Below are 18,146 nucleotides of genomic sequence, written 5' to 3' on the forward strand. Positions count from 1 at the left end.
AAAATTGGGATTTTTACCCAATTTTCTGAAAGTAGGACCCACAAAATCTACTTGGCAAAGAACGAGGGGAGCTTCATACAACTTTTGTCTACCATATAATAGGAGTGTTAGAAATTATTTATTTAGTGAACTCACATATTTAATATAATTGTACATGGACATATTATCAATTAAAGAAGCTCATTTTTTTGATTTAATAAAGTGTTATTTTTATGAGCTACACATAAATTTTATGTTATAAGGTATGAATTTTATATGCGTAGAAACCTAGTTAACTTTTCAGTTATAATAAATGAGTTTATAACTGAAGAGTTGCATCTCTTTTGAAAGGTTACATTTGAGCTATTATATATTGGATGTGGTCCTTAAGTCTTTTACTTAATTCTTTTCCTCTCTGCCCCATTAAAAGAAGTATCATAAAGAAATTAACAAGATTTAGAAGATCATGAATTTCTTCTTTCGATTCTTACAATGGATCAAGGTAAGTACCCTTACTAATCTTCTAGATTTATATCTTTGTCTAATGATTTACTTGCGATTGTGTATGGATTGTGTAAAGTATTCCAACAAGGGTCTAAGAAGTATCCATTATTCTTTTCTTTATTGTATGTTTGATGGACACATACTTTATGAAAAGGTCTATGAAAAGACACTTTTTCATTTGAAAAGACACCAATGTAACCTTTAAGACAGGTTGTCCCTAAAGTCAGAATATGTTCTCTTTCTTTTCTTTCTCATCTCTGCAAAGACAAAGTATCAAGAACTATTCCAGACTTCGATGACTCACTTTGTCAGTCAAGTTTTCTCAATCAACTCTTGCGATGGAACAAGGTTAGTGTTCCTACTATTGTTCTTATTCGTTGTCTATCAATTTATTTGTGATTCTTGGACTACATTTTCTATCAAGGAGTACCTCACCCATTGTAAAAAATTTTGAAGAGAAGGGGGAGAAGGATAGAAGAAAAGGTAGAAAGGGAATCTGATTAGGTTTTTATTCATAGAAAAAGCAACCTAGCTATTACATAGTACTGGTACTATAGGATACTGAGTAAGAAAACCTAGCCCTACTAAGGCTGGCATAAAGCTAGCATAATTTAAATAATAGAAAAGGCTCAAATATATCTTCGAACTATTCAAAATGACTCATTTATGTCATCGTCAATAGTTTGGCTCATTTATGCCATCGTCATTACAAAATGGCTCATCCATGCCATCGCCGTTACAAAAATGGTTCATTCATGTCATTTTTCATTAACGTCGGTTTTACAATACCAGACATGACACGTGACCTCCAATTAGAGGTCCGCGTTATTTAATTAAACCTGCCCAATTTTTAATCCCGAATTAATTAAAAATCCGACCCATTTTGTAACGGCGATGGCATAAATGAGCCATTTTGTAACGTCGATGGCATAAATGAGCCAAACTATCGGCGCGTGGCATAAATGAGCCATTTCTGATAGTTTGATGGCATATTTGAGTCTTTTCTGTTTAAATAATACTCTCTTGGCTATCATGTGCCCTTTTGGCTAAACTTTTAGAATTTTTTGCCGAAATGGTGTCTTTTGAGGGACAAATCTGATAAATCGGTTTGTCAGAAATTTCGTAACCTAAATGATGAAAATGCAGGCCTCATATAGCACCTTTAGTGTGCAACTTTCACGTCTAAAAATAAACAGTGTGTTAAATATATTTACACTAAAGGTGTTCTACTATCCATGAGCCTTCGGTGAATATTTTATCTTTTGGAGAAAGGTTCATCCTTCGTAAAGCACCTTCAATGTATATTTTAAAATTTAAAGAATCTGAAAAATGTACATTTTTCTACTGCGATGGGATGATTGATGCAACTTTTCAAACCTTAAAGACTCATACATGCTAAGACGCCTTCTTAAAAAATGATCTTATGTGCCTTCGACATTATAGTCATACAAATATTTATTCGACATTATTTTTTGGCACATTTGTTAATATACATATCCAGCAAATCAAGATTCATCATAATAATAGTGGAGAATGGACATCTAACTGAAATAACAAGCCTTACTCATTCAGGTTAATTTTCATTCTAATATGCAAGTTTCTAACTAACTAATCGTACTCAACATTTAATGGGAGTTTAACAATTGCACAAGCACCACAACTATATTTAAATGTGTCAGATTCATATATTATATCGCCGCCTCAATAAAATTCAACTCTAACACGACGTTCATTTGACATTTTTAAAAATATTATAAATAACTTTATTAGAATTGACAACCGTATCTCCAATGGTAAATTTAAGAAGTCGGATAAGCAACAAATCCTTATACCTAATCACCAAATCAAATACCAAGATTGATCGTCCCAATTTGGCTTACCCAAAAACATAACATAAGAATAACTGGACGGTCATTCTGCCTCCTCCCTTTTACTCTAATTGTTTCTCCTTTATGCACATGCTGTTACACCTCGGAAAATTTTCCGTTGGTACGCAAGTGAACGAACTAGTGAGGAGCAGGAGTATACGATGTTTCCATGAGTGAGGAATGACATTTGATGACCCTAGTTGAGATTATAAAGATGTTAGAGATGAGAGAAGAGGGTTGCCAAAGAGGAGGCAAAGTATACGATAAGTCTCGGAGGGGATATACGAGTAACGAGTTAATGATGACTTAATGATGTTTTGGGAAAGAGATATAACGTCCCTTAGATCGATAATGAAGTGTTGAACAAGTGTTAAGAAGGTTCCATAAGGATCGGAGATCAAACGAAGTGACGAGAATAAGTTTAGTGGACTGATGGGTATACGGCTCACTATACGGACCGTATAATGTTATACGGGCCGTATAATGGACCGTAGAACCATCACAGTGAAGGTTGCTCACTGGTGGATTATACGGTCAGTTATACGGACCGTATAAATTTATACGGCCCGTATAATGAACCGTATAATAGTCACAGTGGAGGGTGCAGGACAGGCTCATTTGACGGTCAATTATACGGACCGTATAATGATTATACAGATCGTATAATGGACCGTATAATGGTCCCGACAGATCAGTTGAGGGTTATTAAATAAGGGACCAACTTTATTATTTCATTTCTACATTTCATCCTTCTCTCTAAAACATCTCTCTACATTTACTCCACAAGTTTTCAAGGATTATTAGTCATCAACAACATAAATCGAGTGAATCAAGAGTAAGGAAACCCATTAAAGTTCATTCAAGTCAAGAAATCTCATTGGAGGAAAACTAGGGTTTTTGCTCAAGAGGAGTATTATCAACTAAGGCTTGTCTCTACAACATCTAAGGTAAGATTCATGATATTTATATGTTGTTTAAGGTATTTGAGAGTTGAAATGCTTGGTCATTAGAAGAGTATAGCAAAAGGGGTCATGAATGATGAATAGTGACGTTTTGAGAAATAGTTTGAATTGAATCATGATTGTTGTTGTTGTGTTGTGATATGAATGTGTTATAAACGACGTTAAGATCATGAAATAGACATTGTATATGAATGGACGACATCGGGGGTTATGACCATGATTATGGGTGAATTAGGAGAAAATTGAGAAATCTAGATAATGTGAATGATTAATGGTTATTGTTATGATATTGTGAATGTATTGTTGACGTTTGGGAGTTGAATTACGATATGGGCAAATGTTGTATAAATAAAGGAGATGCTGCCCGATTTTCTCTAGCTTTAGCCATGTGTGCTAGTTATCGATTCTAATGATAGTATGGCCTTAATGAAGGTAGAAACGTGGGCATCGGAGGAGTACGTGCAAGTGTAGAATAGTTCAACGAAAAGGTATGTAAGACTAACCCTTCTTTCATAAGGCATGGTTCTTTGGCCAAACTTCTAAATCCTCTATGCGAGTATGTTGTCTCCAAATGATTGATCTTCCGAGCTTGTAAGCTCATGATTCTTGATACGCTACGATTGTACTAAATTCCTCGTATGATGAGTAGGCCTATTAAGGCAAAATGTGACGAACGACGATAACAGTGATAATGATGTCGATGATGACAATGATGTTAATAATGATTAATAGAAAGGATGCTTATGAGCTAGTATATGTATGTATCTATGTATGACTATTATGGAACCCCGAGCTTATGAGGCCGGGTACGATATGTAATAAGTATGTATACGATTACGAACGCGCGCACACCTCTGCAGATGGTACGGATAACCCTGAGGCCTTGGTAGGGCCAGGTAGATGTAACCCTGAGGCCTTGGTAGGGCCAGGTATGAGTAACCTTGAGCCTTGGTTGGCCAAGTATGTATGAAACACCGATCCTACGGGGTCAGGTATGCTATGTAAATGCTATGTATATGATAAGACTATGTATATGAATGTGAATAAGGGCATGTATACGAATACGAGCACAAATATGGTACAGGTACTATTATGGGATACGGATGATGATGTATGTGCACAAATACGTATTAGAAATGGAAAGTTCCTATGAAAGGCAAGTAAGTGCATATGACGACAATATTGCTATCTCCCACCCTATGCTATTTCTTATGTTGCTATTTATGCTTCTATGTCGATATTGATCATGCTTTACATACTCAGTACATTCTTCGTACTGACGTCCTTTTGTTTGTGGACGTTGCGTCATGCCCGCAGGTGCACAGGGAGACAGGCTTGATCCATATCTGCTTTCTCAGAGATTTCATAGCAGAGCTCCATTTCATTCGGAGCCATAGCTTTTGGGTACTTATTCTTTTGTGTACAAAATTGTGGGCATAGCGGGGCCCTGTCCCGCTCATGTGATATGTTATACTTTCTTAGAGGCTCATAGTCACGTGTATATGGTTAGATATGTCTGGCCTTGTCGGCCTATATTTTGTATATCATTTTGTTAGCCTTGTCGGCTCATGTACGTTGATGTGGCGTAGATGCCTATGATGATATAAAGACGTTGTTGTCCAATGGGATTAGTCGATGGATGAATAGAAATGTACGATTTACTATGTGGCTCACCTAGATATTATGTAAAAGTATGTCAAGGGGGTGCCCGAGTGGGATAGCACCGGGTGCTCGTCGCGGCCCCCCCTAGTCGGGTCGTGACACATGCACTTTGTTTTTAACGTCATAGTATTTTCACCAAAAACAATTAGGGGAAAGATAAGCAAGAACAATGAAAATGGAGGGGGAATTATACAGGAAAAGATATAGAAGAGATTATGATGTTGAAACTGATTTCTTGCTGAAGGCAAATAAGAGATTTCACATTTACTTTTTGTTTTTATTATGTTGTTTACAAACTGAAAAATAATGTTGAAGGCACATAAGAGATCCATTTTATGGAGGTGTCTTAACATGTATGAGCCTTTAGTTTTTGGAAAAATTATCTCAATCTTCACATCCAGAGGCGGATCCAGCAGTTAAATATGATTTATGAAAAAACTACCAAAAACTGAAGGTTGTTTCAGACTCCACGTACTCACGTGGTGATTTCATGTTGTCGGTTATACTAAGGCTCTCCCGCAGTTACAGATATATATGTACTTACAGGTGTTTTACCCATATTATATTAAACTCATGCCAGATGATACTCATGTTCATGTTACAGTTTTAGTTTCAGTTCTATTATTTCATGTGACATATTATTCATTCAGTTTCTTTACATACCGATTCAATTCAAATGTACTGATGTCCCTTTATTGCCCGGGGCTTACTTTTCGCGATACAGGTATTGTCTTATAGGACGACGGATCTGCTCGCTAGGTTCACACGTATCAGCTATTGGTGAGCCCATTTCATTCATGACGTTATCTTTATTTATGTTCATGTCATATCAGGCAGTAGAGGTATGCCAAGGGCCTTGTGTCAGTAAACAGTTTATTATTCAGACTCATGTCAGAAGTTTCGCAGACTAGTTCAATCATGTCATGTCAAATATGCAGTTGGGTTAGCCTAGTTAGCTACATTATTATGTTTCAGACTATTTTGCATTCATGATATAACAATATTTTCAGAACTATGATTATTGAATCTCGTGTTTTCTCAAATCATTTATATCTAATTTATATTTTGCATTAGTACATGTCTCATGTTGATTGAGCAAGCCATGTGGTTTGCTCGGTCACACGCAGCAAGACACCGAGTGTCGTGTTATGCTCAGGTCATAGTTCGGAACATAACACTCTGCCTTGCGAAATCCAAAACACTGCTTTGAATTTTTCTTTTTAAATTTTTGACTGAGCGGGGATTCGAACCCGAAACTCATGAATTTTTAGCCGAAGGGAAAAAATTAAAGACCACCAATTTTAGGGGCTAAAATTACAGACCAGTGCCTTTCAAGGCCAATCCGCGCAAAAACAAAGTGCACTAACTGGGTCCCAATTACAACCAAATTGGGCACATTATTTGAAATTCTTTCCCAGAATGGGCTACTTTCTATGTAAACTTAAAAATTCTTTTCATTCTTTGGCCCATTAAATTTAATTGTATCTTTTCTCTACACCGTCAAACCCCTTTCTTTTTTCTATGGTTTTAACTGTTTTCTTGTTCTTCTTCTTCCCAATTTTACTGCTTCAGTTTATGTATATATATCTCTTCAAATATTGTTGATTGAAACTTGAAGAATAGAAGACCACCATTGAAGGCCAATCGAAGCTTCGATTTTTGAAATTAGGTTGTTTCGAGTTTGTTAGTTGTTTAGAATTTGGATTGGATGTTGTTCCAATTGATTGGAAACGTCAAGAGGAGTTGAAAACTTAAAGTTGAAGTGATTTGGAATATAGTAAGTGTATAATGTTGTATACTGGGTGTGTGAACACAGTTATACAACATTGCTATACAAAATTATAATAAGTATATAATGTTGTATTCTGTTGGCGATTTATGTTCAACTTTGGTGCAAGAATTCTTCTTTTATCAGTATAGGAACGAAGATCTTGCTTGACTTTCACCGATATGAAATTTGAGATTAATTTCGAAATAAGTATTGTTGGGTTTGCTTGGAAACATCAAGAGGAGATGAAAACTTATAGTAATTTGAAGTGATTTGGAGCAGAATTGGAGTTAAATTTGAGTTACATTTCAGGAGAAGCTCGAGGAAGAAGAAGAACCTGTGAAGCTCCATTGATAGGATTCATTAGATTCCTCGTAACTTATACATGTATAAATGTCCCCTTGGCTGGAAAAAAAAAATTCGGGTTGGGGTGGGTTATTTTAGTGGGTAAAAAATTATTTGAGGGGAAGGGTATAATTTTGAAGGGTTGGGATGATGGCACATGGCAGCTGTTAGACATAAAGGTATAATTGCCCCCATATTATAACGGTAAGGGTATAATTGATCCTAAAGTATAACGAAAGGTATGAATGAACTATTTCTCAAAGTTCAGGGGTAATTTTGGCCCTTTTCCGTACTTTATATGAATTCAATATCGATAATAGCCAATGGGTATATTCACTTTTCTCCTTAAAAATATTGCATGTTAATTTGGATTTTTTTTTTTTTTTTTTTTTTTTTTTTTGTGTAGGATTAAGTGTGAGAAAAAGATAGATTATTGTATTTGAATTAAATGAGTCGGAATATTACTGATTGATTTCTATTTGAGTACTGGTATTGTTTTAATCTTGCTCATGTTACTTTCTATGAATTCAATATCGGTAATAGCCAATGGGTATTCATTTTCTCTTAATAGTAGTGCATCTTTATTTGTATGTTTGTGTAGCATAAGTGAGATTAGCATACCTTTATAGTTCTTAAAGAACTCTTAAATTTATTTGAGAAAATGAGAAATTATTGTATTTGAATTAAATGAGTCGGAAATTAGATGGCAGCTAGTTTGGGATTGACTGTAGTTTTATTGATTGACTTCTATTTGAGAACTGATGTTTTAATCTTGCTCACGTTACTTTGTACGAATACAATATCGATAATAGCCCATGGGTTTTAGTTTTCTCTTTAAAAAATTGCATCTTTATTTGTATGTTTGTGTAGTGTAAGTGTGAGACTTAGCACACATTTTAGTAGTTTTTAAAGAACTATCAAATGAATTCAGAAAATATAAATTATTCTATTTGACTAATGAGTCGGAATATTAGATAGCAACCAGATTGAGTATTTTTATTTGAGAACTGATTATTGTTTTAATCTTTTTATGCAGAGTCGAAAGGATGTGGAAGGATCCCTGTTTGTTGTAAAGAGGTAGATATTTTGGTTTCCAGACTCGCTGTTTTTTGGCATTTCTTTTCCTGGCCCTTTTCAGGGTTTTGATTAAATTGGCAACCTTTGAGGTGTATTTCTGTTTTTTAGCGGAAAGGTTTTAGATATAATATGGTCAAAAACTTATATGTCACAGGGCAAGTGTGAATTTTATAGAAGCTGCATTTTGAAGAAGTAATTTGCCTTGGTAGTCCAATCATTTACTAATAGTGGAATTAAAATGAGCACAGTATAGCAAATTTAATATACAGGATTCCTATAGCCGACCTCATTTAGCTTTGGATTGAGACTAATAGCCTGGTTGGCCAAGCTTTTTGGAAGCCAAAAGTGCTTATTTTTGAAAGTTGAGGTGTTTGGTCAAGCTTTTATAGAAAAAATAAGTGTGTTTGAGCAGTAGCAAAAGTTATTTTTCAGAAGCTAAAAATAGTAGCTTTTCCCCTAAAGTACTTTTGGAACATTGGCCAAGCACAAAATATTTTTCTAATATTGGGAAAAGTGCTTTTCAAATTAATTAGCGAAACACAAGTTGCTACTCTCCAAAAGTACCTTTTTTGTAAGACATTTCTAACAGAAAGCACTTTTCAATATAAGCAGATTATGGATGCTTGGCCAAACAGGCTATAAGTTGATTGATTGATCGGAAGTTTCTAGATTTAATGCATTATTCATCTACATGAGGTGATTTGAATGGTATGGCTCTATGAGATATTTATTATTTCTTTGGCGGGTGTTACAGGAGTGCTCAACCTTGGTTTCAGTTCATTGTTATGAACCGTAGAAATACAGGTTAGTTATTTGTTTTCTGTTTTAAAAATTTCTGCTTGGACTGTATCCTTCGCAGAACTTTTGTAAGGTTCTTTGATGCTTTAGGTTCTCCATTATACTTAGCTAGATGTTTTTCATTTTGCGCTGGAATAGGGAAATAGACAGTCTCAGCTTTGTTTGTGTGTTTGTTTTGCTTTTCCCTATGAAAAAAAGTGCACAAAGTAGTAGCTCATGCATGACTTACTATTTGACTCTTTTAAAGTCAATGGGGACTTAGTTAAGACAGAGCACAATGGAAGCAGAGAATCTACGTTGGTGATACCAACTAGTTAGGATTAAGACTTAATTGATGCTGTTACGCTTTAACTTTAGGAATGGTGTTTGCTAGGGGTCTTTTTTGGTTAGGAGCTTGTGTATTCATGTCGGTATAAGTGTAAGAGTTGAATTTTTTCTAGTTTCAGGAAACTCCTAGTATTGGAATGAAGTAGACCTGAATAGAGCGGAATGGAAACAAAGGTTCATATACTTGACCAAACTAATATAGGATCGAAGCGTAGTTAATTGATTGACTGAATCGGTTGAAGTGAATTAGAATATATTTTACAGAAGCGAGGGAGATAACTATTTCAATTTATAGAAGTTGTGCCAAACATTTTGGGATGTCACAGAATACCATTTGGATCATTTTTTTTAAGGCAAATAAAATAATACTTTCATTCTTCTTAAGAATTTTTATAATGGAGACACATGTCTTATCCTATCTCTCGCGTTTAGAACATGATAGACGATTGGCTCAATATCAAGTCTTGAATTGTTTGAGTTCTTTCTCTTTTCTCTTGATAGTTAACTTAAATATGAAGAATATTTGATAAACCCCTTTTTGAAGTTAGTCGGATTTCAGCACCGATTTAAAAGAATGCTTACAAAAGGGAAAAGGGAGAAAAAGAAAAGCGATTTCTCTTGGGTAAAATTAAATGCTAAAAGTCACTTATCTGAACTTTTTATTTTGCAAGAAAATTTTTAGGATGGAACAAGAAAATAAGAAAACGGAGGAAATGGCCTAACGTAAAGAGTTTGTTGGCTTACAAAAAGTACAAAGAATGTTGGAAGCTCACTTCTGGAGCAGGTGAGGAAATAAAATTCTGATTTAAGGAGAACTTTTCCTGTACATTGATTTAGGCTCTCCCCTAAAGCATCGGGTAAGTAAGTCATCTCTCTTAAGGATATTAATCATATCTCTAGTCAAGAATGAACATGTATTTTGAGATGGTAACTAAAGTGTTTGGTCATGTCAGAAAGTTACTCGATTCCTTTAATTTTAATGTGAAATGCATATATTCTGTCAGATGAACTAAAAAACTGTATAATTATAAGTAGTCTTTTTATATTGTCATGTGCCAAGATTGCTAGAGAGACATGAGAGGTTTTTTGATTCCAAAGCCCCCTTTTTCCCTTGCTACTTATGGCTCTGGAGTTTGGAGTTCGGAGTTCATCTCTAAGTTTTTAGTATATAGATTGTTGTTTTTCTATTTGCAAATGACTCTGTCTGGTATTCAAACAGTTGTCTCCAATTCTTTCTCCACTGAATGTACTTGTCAAAAAGGAAACAAAACACTATCTCCATTCTCCAGTTCATATGATATAATTGGACACTTTGAGGTTATAGAGTAGGACATTCAGAAAGCTGAATGCCTTGCGTAACCACTATTTGGCTGGAAAAGAATAAGAGATGTTTTGAAGATAAAAAAGGGCATATTTCTTTTGTAAAATAGGTGCCTCCAGAATTAATTTTTTGGTGTAGGAGAAAAATGGCAGAGAACCTATTTCAGTTTTCAGATTTTCTGAGATGTTTTTGGGATGTAACTTTAACAGCTATGCTGTAACTTTGTATTCTTGAAGTACCTCCTCAGTATTAAAATAATGAAATTAGCTTACCTTATCAAAAAAACTTAAGTGGCATCAAAAGTCTGGTTTTACCTTTATAAATGTAGTGTTTCAGACTTAAATAAAGATAGTGGTACAAAAAGTTGAGAATTTGCTTTCTGTATGAGCATGTAAGTTCAGTTCTTGCGTGTTCAAGCTCCAGATCCCATATTTATTATATCGAAATTCTTCCCAAGAAGTAAATGGGATATGGTTTTATAATTCACGTGAATGTGAAGAAGCTGCAAATCTCTTTAACAGGTGACCTTTGGATCTCTTTTTCTCTCCATAAATCATTCTTTTCCCGTCTCGGCGTTTACACCCCCCCCCCCCCCCCCCCCCCACCCCCCTTTTTTCTGTGTGTGTGTGTTTAGTTCTCCCCACTATTCATTGTGTTCATTCTATGAGAAATAATAATTAGATTTGCATAATGTGGAATTTTGAGGACTCAATTTGCTTATGGAATCATTATTTTGGAGTATGTGCTTGTAATCTGATTAATCCATGATTATGGAAGTAGAATTCACTAGTTCTGCTGCCTATAGGTTGAACTCCTCTAGAACCTCAGTCCATAACGTCAAAAATTGTTGTAACGAATAGCCTAACGATTAGCAGAATGTTATGTTTAGCTTACTCATTGTTTTAGTTAGGTAAATGATTAGATGACGTTCCGACTTAAAGTTGCAAGTTTGTTTTCATTGCCTTTTTCCTGATCAGTAAAGGGATAAGCTGTTTTACTTTGGCTTGAGGATGTTCTCCTTTTTATTTCCAAAACAGCCGAACTGTTCTACTCTGGCTCGGGATTTTCTTTTACCTTCCGGAACACCTCCAACTCCTCTCTTTCCATACTACCTACTATATACAAGCTGAAATGGTTCCCCAGATCTTCATCTCATCTTTTCAAAGAGCTATTGAGAAGTTGAGCATATGTTTTTTATGACTTGAAACTTTTAGGCAGATGCATCTTTAGGGTAAAAAGTTGTAGAGATTCAAGCTTGTACTGGTGCAAAACTACTTCTTCACTGCTTCGCTATCTATTTATCACCTTAATGAGAAGGGAACGGATCAGACAAGTACCCTTTTTGGGTTGTTCGGTGCAATGATTGCCATGTCAATCTTCTCCTGCCTTTTCTACTTAACATTATTTAGTATGCCTGATAATCTGTTTTGATATTTACTTGTGATCAGGATACTGAGTGCTTATTCTAAGGTGCCTACAAAGTTCAAATTACCTTCAAACAAGAGGTATTTCAGTTCATATTTATAAAGATCAAAATATGTTTATTGATAAAAATGATAGATTCTCTTTGAATGTTAATGCATTTAATTATAAACAGTTTGGCGTTGATTTATGTCTCAGGTATAGTAGTTTAGCTTAGCCGAGGGTCTTTCGGAAACAGCCGTCCTACCTTTCAAGGTGGGGGTTAGGTCTGCGTACACTCTACCCTCCCCAGACCCCACATAGTGGGATTATACTGGGTTTGTTGTTGTTGTTGTTGTTGTATAGTAGTTTAGCTTGGCACTTAAAAATTTTTTGGTCTTCCCTCTGTTTGCTAGAGTCTTGAACTGCAGTGTGACTGAGAGAAAACATAATAAATTTAAGTCGATGCCATCCTAAAGAACCTGGTCAATGAGATGCTGTTTGAATTTTCAGGGGTCGAACAGTTGAGTTAGAAATACTGTTAAAAATTATAGTAGTTGCTCATAGATATGATCAAAATCTAAGTGCGCAGAATGATTTTGACAGCGGAATTGTGAAATAAGAAAGTTATCAGTGTCACCTGAGGTGAGCAGGATAATGTTGGTATTTGAGGTGAAAGTACGCTTTTAGTGAAATGTAAGTAGTGTTGAAAGGGCCTTTAAATTGTTGGGTCTTGTTTACTGTTTGAATAGGTTGGTTCTAGTCCTATGGGTGCTTTCTATATAAACCAACTTGCTCATGAAACTAAGCTATATGCATGGTGAAAGTGAATACGAAAATGAGACATTATGTTGTGACAAGTGAAAGCTTTTAGTTGCAAGCAAGCTGCAAGATTTTTAGGGAGGTGAATAGTTTGGTGGGTTGGATTGCCTTTTAACTATCTGCTCAAAATAATCCATGACTTAAAGCAAATTGCAATCGGTTGGTTTCTGAGAGAAACTTTTGGTTTTATGTAATTTTGGTACAGTGAATTTGAAGAGTTGGAAGCAGTTCCAAGCATGTCGGTAATTGATGGTCCCCTGGAGCCATCATCTACTACATCAAATACTGCAGGTGTCCCAGATGATCGTTCCTTTGTGAATTTCTTCAATGTATGCCCTTTCTTCCCTTCTGCTTTCTCTTCATTTTTTCCCACATAATGTGGCTGTTATGCAGTGTTTATCATACGGAAAATAGTGTCTCTTCCATATGTGAGTTCCTCTGCGAGATCTAAATACTTTCTATCATTAACCTTTGCTTTGGGATCATTAATTCTTATAATAGGCAGCCTTGCAAAAGTATTAGTGACACCTTCTACAAGATTATACAATATGTTAATTAACCATATGGTTATTTTTAAGAATTCTGATGTGACTTTTCAAAACCAACTGAGGTTCCAAGAACATTTATAAGTTATCTAGCAAAACATTATGGGGGTGAGATGGCGTGGGGAGTGGGGGTTCGGGGGTGGTGGGGGTGGGATGGTCAAGGGGTGGGGGATGGGGGCGTCGGGTTAGTGGGGAGGAGACACTAACAATGTCTCATTTAAGGTGACATTTTCTTCATTTAAGGAACTTGTTTTCCTAGAGAAAATGTTTTTTAAAAGATCTTGACCAACCAAACATGGGAAAATTGGGGAACATTTTCCAGATGATGTTTTCTTCCATACCAAACACACCCTAAGTGGAGATACTTCTAGACTAATACCATGTTACTATATTAGAGATGAAATTTTTTGTTTGTATGATGTTCTTGTTACTCACATTATTAACGTGACTGAATTTTTTAGCATTTCATTTTGCTGGATGCTATGAGAATTGGGAGTGGTCCCAATGTGGCAGTTCAGGGACAGTCGTACGACTCATCTGCAGTAGTCCTACCTCCTCCTCGTCCTCCTGCTGCTGTACCTCCCTCGTCAGCGCCATCTCCTTCTCTTTCTACATCTTCCACTTTGATGCCTACCCTTGCTGATGCTCCTGAACCAGATACCAAAAGGTCTTCAAATCTAGTGAAGCCATCATCATTCTTTGGTCCTCCTCCTTCCTCTTCTCCGCTGATACCACCTGTTTCTTCATCTGTGCCTACTGCTCCTCCACTTCATCCCCCGGGGAATCTACAACGCCCTTATGGAGCTCCTTTGCTTCAACCATTTCCTCCTCCCAATCCGCCCCCATCTCTCACTCCTACCCCAAACAACGGACTTGTTATTAACAGGGATAAAGTGCGTGAGGCACTTGTGATGCTTGTTCAAGTAAGCGTTTTGAATTCGGTAGTTACTTTGGTATTTGAACTTTTTTTATGGGTCTAAAGTTTTAAAAAATTGCAGTCAATTACGTTTGATCTAATATATATATATTCAAAGAAAAGAGGCGCTGAGGGTGTGTATTTAGAGAAAAAAAAAAAGTGAACTTCCACATTATGAACATGACTAAGAGTATTCAAGTAAGAAGAGAGAGAGAGAGAGAGAGAGAGAGAGAGAGGAAGAGTTTGCAAACAATTGCTTTTCAGACTTTCTGTTGGATGTTGGACCTGGTTTTTGGTTGCTTCTCATTCCTCTGGGACCTAATTTTTTATCTGCCACTTATTCTAAATGCTTTTCCATCGGGAAATATAAGGACGTTTATAGTTTCAAAATTAAGTACCTTACTTTCTGAAGGACCGAATGTTTTATCTGAAGGGGAATTTCTCAAACTCCAAAAATAATTTAATTCTTCCGTCAAATCCTTGGATGAGATGTCTAAAGTTCCGAAAACCCCAAATCTCTTCCCCATCCATTTCAGCACCCGCTGCTTTCCGCCCTTTCCAACTCCCCCTAATTGTTTCCAATCTGTAGTCATTTCTTTCCTCTCTTTTCCATCTTGACCTCCACAGATATTCTCTTCCTCTGATGAGAGCTCCCACTCGAATTTCACTTCCTCATAGGGATGGCAATAGGGCGGGGCGGGGCGGGGCGGGGCGGGCGGGTGAAGCCTTGCCCTGCCATGAATTCAACCTGCCCTGCCCTGCCCCATTTAACAATTTTTCTGTTTTCCACCCTAACCTGCCCCGCCCTGCCCTATTTAGCCCTGCCCTGTTTAGCTTACAACAGCAAGAAGTCATGGCTGTTTTAGGAATTTTCTTTAAACTCTTTTCTTATTTTGAGCTATTACCTTTTTATGTGTTCACTCTGTTCAGGAGCTTCTCCGTTCGAGGAACCACCAAATGGGTTTTTGGTTTTGAATTTGTAGCTTCAATTATATGTTTTAGGAAGGATCTGTAATGTATGTTTATATAAACTACGAAAATTAGAAGGATGATATGCTCAAAAGTTACCAGGGAAAAAGAGCGTCAAATTTAGATGTGAACATGACAATGAAAAATATTTATGAAAAAAATTATTATGTGCATGCTACTATCCTATAGGAGAAATATATTTTGAAGTATATAATCTAAATAAGAAAAGTACAAAATACTGTAAAGTAAAAGATACAGTGCGGGGTCGTAGTAGAAGAAGCTACAGAAAGCTGCACACGCAAGTGGAAAAAAAAGTTTCAGTTGTTTTTGAGTTTGAGCTAAAACCTTGCCCTGCCCTGCCCTAACCCATTTATTTCTCTGAAAATATGCTTTGACCCCGGCCCGCCCTGCCCTGCTTAAGAGTGGCCCTGCCCTGCCTTATTAAGGGATTGCCCTGCCCCACCCCGTGCTGCCCCAATTGCCATCCCTACTTCCTCATATTGTGACTGCTTGGGCCACTGTTCAGTTGGTCGTAACCACAAAATACCTTCCTCATATTGGGGTTGCTGACTCAGTATCATCATTGCCTTCCTTAGTTCTGTCGGTTAAAGTTGAAAGAGATCTGTCCTTTGCCTTCCAGTGCTGCTGAAAGGGAAAGAGTTTTCATCAGCAAATTCCTTCCCTACTCTCAGCTGCAATTTTTCTCTGACCTCAGCTTACTTACCTACCCCACTAACTTCTCCAACTTAAAAATTGGTGAATAGTGAGGTTTTGAGCATTGTCCGGCCGACAGCGGCTGGTTGATCTACAGGGACTGATCTCTTCAACATCATTCCATCAGAAAAAATTCTTCAACAGTCATGCCGGTTATCTTATAATTGAAGGGTTGTTTTGGAATGGCAAATCCTATTTTCTGCATCAATGTGGCTTAGTGTTGGGACATCCTGGAGAGGGAAGTTCGACAAAAAGCTGGAATACAACAACACAACAACATACCTAGTGTAATCCCACAAGTGGGGTCTGGGGAGGGTAGGATGTATGCAAACCTTACCTCTACCTTTACAGGGTAGAGAGGCTGTTTCGATAGACCCTCGGCTCAAAAGAGAAATGTAACGACAAAAAAAAGAAGGAAAAAAAAAACTGGAATAGTCTGAGTAAAAAGGCTGCCCGGTGCGTGAAGCATCCTGCATTCATGCAGAGTCCGGGGAAGGGCCGCATCCCTAGGGGGTGTAATGGAGGCATTGACACAAGTATCAGTAACTGATTCCCCAGCTCAAACCCGTGACCTATAGGTCACACAGAGACTAACTTTATCTCCAAGGCTCCCCTTCAGAATAGTGTGAGTAGCACCACTCAAAGGCTTTTGATAGTCAGTCACCCTAACAAAAAAAGCACTCTTATATGGGAACCGTCACTAGCTTTGCTGATGGAAGTATGCTTCCTCATTTCTTATGGTTAGTCTTGGAACCGTTAACCTTTGAGCTGTCTAGTTAATGAGTCAGTATGATACCAACCAATAGTGATCCAAAGTATGCCTGCTAGTTTGGGTGGGATTACAAGGCTAAAATTTCCACCCTTGGATTGTCACTTTAGGACTAGAAGGTTCAGACCATTTTCTATTCTAGAAGGATGAGTATATATATTAGACAGAAGGAAATAAGTGTGTCCTAAATTGAAAGAAGACGAGGAGCTATTTAAATAGAAAGAAAATAGGATGTCAAGACAAACTTTGAAGCTATACAACAGTATAGAGACTATAGACTAAAGCTGCCCAAGCACTGCAGTTCATTGATATTTATTTCAACTTTTCGCCTATATAACATGCACCTTTCTTGAAAAAAGGGGTACCTTGTCACCAACCGAAACTCAAAGATTTTGTAGGAGAGTTATTAGAAGTTGGCTGGAAAATATAAGTTTGCCAAATAATATCACTGGAAAATACGAGTCCAGACAACGCGTAAAAACTTATAGCGAGTTTGAGATTCAGGGACAAAGTTAAATAGGGACTTGCCAAGGCTATATGGACTTCAATTTCTTGCTTTTCTGGAGCCTAACTCACAATTCATCGGTTTTAGTTTTGTTGATGTAGCTAGTTTACTAGCTGGACAGTTTTTGATTACTCATGTCTTGACATTTTTCACTTTTATCAATTTTTTGCCCAATTTTCCCTTTGGTATAAATTATCCGCTGGTCTCTTTATGCATCTGATTTTTGTCTCTATTCCCGTAACAGGATGACCAATTCATTGACATGGTATACCGCGCTATTTTGAATGCTCATCATACATGATAAATAGAGGAACCTTTGGGCTTCACTTGATAAAATCTCATTAAGTAGTGTTACTGGCTGAAAGATTGCATCAAGTTTACCTCTGTTGGGTTCCTGTTGTTTATGTCTGTGAGACTCACTTTGTATAGTATTTTAGGCCTTTTAGTGTTACTAGTTTAGATTTGGTGGTTTTTTCCATCCATGTGCTTTGTGTTCATTAAGCAATAAACAATCATGTGAAAGCTAGTGGGAAAATATTGTACTTGCATTTTCAGACTGGATCAAGAATCTGGTACAGTAGAGAGCAATGGTATTATTATTGTTTTGGAGACAAAATAGTCTTCAGTTCATCAATGATCTTTTCGAATAGTTTTTCGCGATAAAATTGTCCTCCGTTCACTTTTATTTGGTCACGATGGGTTTTGTACTCTCCTAGAAAATAATAAATTAAGTGCATATTTACCATGATATCCATGCCTATTAACCTTTTCAATAAGTCTTGGGATGATTTGGGGAATGGACAGTTAGTATTAAGGGTAAAAGTTTTACCTTAAAATAGGATTTTGTTTTTCTTGATATGTTAAAGTGAACAAGTAAAAGTGAAAAATTGTATT

The 18,146-nt window shown here is 36.7% G+C and overlaps 1 pseudogene; it reads left to right on the forward strand.

The window, feature by feature from the left end:
* The first annotated feature begins 7,585 nt into the window (after positions 1-7,585).
* On the forward strand, positions 7,586-17,882 carry LOC132628401 (mRNA-decapping enzyme-like protein; annotated as a pseudogene).
* The last annotated feature ends 264 nt before the right edge of the window (positions 17,883-18,146 follow it).

Source organism: Lycium barbarum, chromosome 2, assembly GCF_019175385.1.
Source record: "Lycium barbarum isolate Lr01 chromosome 2, ASM1917538v2, whole genome shotgun sequence".
Taxonomy (NCBI): domain Eukaryota; kingdom Viridiplantae; phylum Streptophyta; class Magnoliopsida; order Solanales; family Solanaceae; genus Lycium; species Lycium barbarum.